The 4,629-nt window shown below is 37.7% G+C and overlaps 1 pseudogene; it reads right to left on the bottom strand.

The window, feature by feature from the left end:
- Positions 1 to 1,049: 1,049 nt before the first annotated feature.
- Positions 1,050 to 1,970, bottom strand: LOC125315167 (annotated as a pseudogene).
- Positions 1,971 to 4,629: the final 2,659 nt, after the last annotated feature.

Genomic DNA, 4,629 nt, shown 5'->3' with positions numbered 1-4,629 from the left:
GGCTGCCTAGTCATTTAGTTAGTTTTTAGTAAAGTTTTGCCCGAATTTCCCTACAAATCCCTAACGTTTGGTCCAATTGCATTCTTGCTCCAAGCTTTTTTTTTGTCTAAAAAATTTCCAACTTTCACTCTAGCTAATCCAAAATGGTCATTAATTTCTTCAAAATTATCGACTTTAGGGCCAAATTATTAGAACATGTGTTTTCATCGATATCTTCACCTTCGTATGAAACACCAATAATCTTCACATTTGGATAATCATGAATAAACTAGTGGGTGGATTTGAAAGTAAAGTGAAAGTTGGGCATTTTTTTAACACAGAAAAAGTTCGAGTGGGGATATTTTGTAGACAAAGAAAAATCGAGGCAAAATTAGGATCGGATCTAAAATTGAAGTTTTTTTCAGAGAATTACCCTACAAAGTGTTAGTACGTGTAACGTTACCCATAATTTTTTTATTGGTTAATTGCTCTCAATTAATCACAATCCGTGCAAATGGAGACAACGAGCGACACAGACTTCACAAAATGTGATAAACACAAACTCCTTTGGGAAAAAGTGGGGAAAAGTACACTAGAAGTGCCATAACTTTTGTACGGCGTTCACTTGAGTGCCATAACTTTCAAAACGTTCACTTGAGTGCCATAACTTTTAAAAATCGTTCACTTGAGTACCATGTTGACGTGGCAGCTGGAAAAGCCGACGTAGCAGCCGGAAAAGTTACCGTAGCACGTCGGAAAAGTTACTGTAGACGCCAAAAAGATGAATTGGCACGCCGGGAAAGTTCTTGTAGCTCTCAAGTGAACGATTTTGCTCCGATGTGGCACTTAAGTGAACGATTTTTAAAAGTTATTGCACTTAAGTGAACGTTTTGAAAGTTATGGCACTTCTATTGTACTTTTCCCAGAAAAAGGAGGAACCACAGAATCTGTTGGAAGTAAAAGAAGAAATAAAAAATGGACGGACCCTAGCATGGCTGGCTCATATCTATCATAAAGAATGATCTTTTTATTACTTCAAGCATTCATGACCAGTTACATATAGAGCAATTCGTTTATTCGGAAGCAATTGTCAATCGAAGCAATCATGTATGGAGAATATAGGGGTAATCCGACGTCTTGGAGGTCAACGCATCCACTTAGCTGTTGTCGAACCAAAACTGCGCCTGGAGGTAGTCAATCACCTTCTTGTCCACTTGGAAGGCCTTGGTGAGAACATCCGCTGAAATGGGCGGCTTCGACCCAAAGACCGCATTAGCGATGGTAATGACTCCTGGGTTTTGGCTGCTCAGAGCGGCAAAGGCCAGTGCGGGGGTGTTTCCGATGTTCAGCTGGAAGTGAATGAGACCTATTGGGAACACTAACACATCCCCTTTGTACAAGACTTTGGTGAGGAGTGTGTGTTCAATTGGTTGGATGTGACGAAGCCGTCAAGCAGTGTGCCCTCAGCCACTACCAGAATCTCGGTCCCACGAGGGTGAGTGTAGGGAGGGTTCAGGCCACCCGGAGCGAAGTCGATGCGAGTAATGGAAATGCCGAGAGTGTTGAGTCCTGGAAATTGGTCCACAAAAGCGGGAGTGACTTTCGATCCGAGTGGGTTCGTGGTATTCCCTGGGTATCTGAACCCCTTAAAGAGGAAGTCATCTGCTGTGACTTGTTTTGGGTCCTTGCAAAACTTTCCATTCACAAATACTGCACAAGAAACAGAATTCATGTCATTAGGCTCTTATCCAAGCAGAAACCCTTTTCGGAGCTAATTCCTTTAGGATCAATAGAGCAGAAATATACGAGAGACGCTATGGCAGAGCTCCAACCTTTAGGGTCATTGATGGCCACGCAGAAGTCCTGAAGAGGACTCGGGTCATAGGCAAGAGTGGTGGCGGCTGCCAGAGCAAAGAGGAGAAGGCTAATTGGAAGAAGCTTCATTGTGGTTGTGCCCCGGAGAGTTGGGGCTTTGATATCTTCTTCTGCTGTTTTCTTGAGAAAGGATTGAGATGTATCGTATGGACACATTGTCCCTTTTTATATAGATGGTGGTGTTGGCCCGGTACTAAATTTTCTTTAATAAGCAACACTTCGCAGATCTATACCAAGTCTCCTATGTGGTAGTTAATTTCTTATTCCGAGAGAGGATTTATTCCACGACTGCCACAAAAGAATGCCGCTCACTTTGACCTATCCTCTTTCCAAGAAAAGGAAAAGTATGTCATCTGATATGTAAGTGGGACTTCTTCAATCCTATTTAAATCGTCGGTTTCCTTCTATAATGTTTCGAAGCCCTGCGCGATCCAAGTTCTGCTGGATTGAGCAAGGACCAGTTCTTCTTGAGGCGATCATATGTTCAAATATTGTGTTGGCAATTCAACAAAGATGCAGGAACCAGTGTTTTTACATGCATCTCCATCTTCCACAAGGAAAACGCTTGCCGAGCTGCCGATTGACTTCCTATAAATGTCAAGTTCCCTTTCTTCTACGAAAATGTAGGGAATTCGCTACATTAATAGAAAAAAGGACACCTCAAGTGCTAATATTTGTGTACGATATTCACATTGATGTCAATATTTTTTTTAGATCACTTAAGTGCTAATTTTTTCTTAAAGAATATTATTTAAGTGTTAACTTGGGCGAGGTCACCGAAATTTCTTGCCATTGGTATTAAAGTGATCGTTTTTCTCTGTGGCACTAAAGTGATCTTTTTTGAATCACTTAAGTGTCATTTTTTTTGAAAAATGATTATTTAAGTGCTAACTCCAGTGAGGTCGCCGGAATTTCTTACCGTTGGCACTAAAGTGACTTCTTCGATTTGGCATTTAAGTGAAAAAAAAATATTGGCATCAAAGTAAACGCCGTACACAAATATTGACATTTGAGGTGTCTTTATGCCCTACATTAAGTGAGATTGATCATATTTAAATCGTTGGTTTCCTTGTATATTGTTGTGATGTCCTGCGCCATTCAAGTTCAGCTGGATTGAGCAAGGGCCAGTTCTTCTCGTGGCGCATCATATGGTCATATCGAGTTGTCAATTCAAGATGATGTCGGAACACTTACCAAGTTGCCGAATGGGTACAAATGGAATGAAATCAGACTTTGAGGCGTGAATTCATTTTCTTTGAGAAGTTATTTTCCCCACGACATTGCTAATGGTTACTAGCAAAAGTCCTTGGCATACAGCGAAATCTCCATCGAGAATATTAGTTAATAATTTCAATATTTCTCCAAGAACTTTCAAAAGGAAATAATTGAAAAAGATGACTGTATATCTTTGAAAAGAAATGAAAATGGAAGTTGATGTTATGAATTGGTCGAACACATTCAATAATTTATAGCGAAAATCTTTGAACATACCCCGACCTTTCAAATTTGAGCAATTATATCATAACATATACAACCTTTTGAAGGTTGCATCCCTTTGAAATAACCGCAAATAAGTAACCGCTAAGTGGCGGAAGACACATCTTCGTTTTTAAGTAGTATAAATTTGAAATTAAATAATAATAAAAATAATTGTAACTCGTTTGTGAATAGCCAACTTTTTCGCTAGGACATCACGGTTATTTTATTACTATTAAATTTGAAAGTATAAAATAATAAAAATAGCTGTAACTCCTTTGTGAATAGCGACACTATTTTGCTAGGAAATAATAGTAATTTTAATAAATAAAAAATCCATAATTGTTGATTAATGTCAAACTGAGTCCATGGCGTACTTACTCTTTTTGATGTGAGACAAGGCACCTCTTAGTTTGTTTTACAAAAAAATACCAACAATCCCCCACTTTGTTTGTATAGCAAAATCAAAAAATAAAAATTTTAAAAATATACAGCCAAATTTCCATAAGATTAATGTAAAGATCTCTTTTGATTAAACATTTATTTAGTGCAAGTATGTCAAAATTCTATAAAAGTTTAAGTAGTTGTAGCTTTAAACTTGTTACTTTAAATAAGGGAATCGAACGTACCATACATATACTAGTATCTTGTTTCAACAAGAAATTCTGTAATTTGCTATACTATCCTGTCATTGTATTTGTTCCTATTTCATGAGTTATCTTTCATAAGAACAATACCATTTCTCAGCTCATTTAGGTGAAGTATTTACCACGTTTTTCTGTTACTAATAAATACATTACTTATTCGTATTATATGTCATTGATAGTATAACTTAGCCTCTAATAACGTAACGTACGATACTGACTTCTCATGTTTGGGCTAGTGTCGGTATCAAACAATCATTTTAGTAACTTGTTTTTACCCATTAAACCTTATGACTAGTGTTATACTCGTATTATGTAGGGTCACCATTACTATTGATTTTGGTGAAACGATTTCAGCCCCATTTCTTTTGAGATCATCTTTATCACATCCCTTGGTAGTGCCTTTGTAAAGGGATCGACCATATTCTTGCTTGACCTCATATAGATAATTGTTATGATACCATCTTGAACTAATTATCTCACGAACTCATGTTTTTGGCTGATATGTCCAGACTTACCATTATAAGTGCTAATATGCCCTTGTCAAAGTAGTCCGATCGTTATAGTGAACGAAATAGGAGGCATAGAACTAGGGCATAGTTTGATGTCCAACATCAAATTTCTTATCTATTGAGCATCTTTACCAATTGCTTGT

Source organism: Rhodamnia argentea, chromosome 5, assembly GCF_020921035.1.
Source record: "Rhodamnia argentea isolate NSW1041297 chromosome 5, ASM2092103v1, whole genome shotgun sequence".
In the NCBI taxonomy this organism is placed as follows: Eukaryota; Viridiplantae; Streptophyta; class Magnoliopsida; order Myrtales; family Myrtaceae; genus Rhodamnia; species Rhodamnia argentea.
This window is presented reverse-complemented; position numbering and strand designations above follow the sequence as displayed.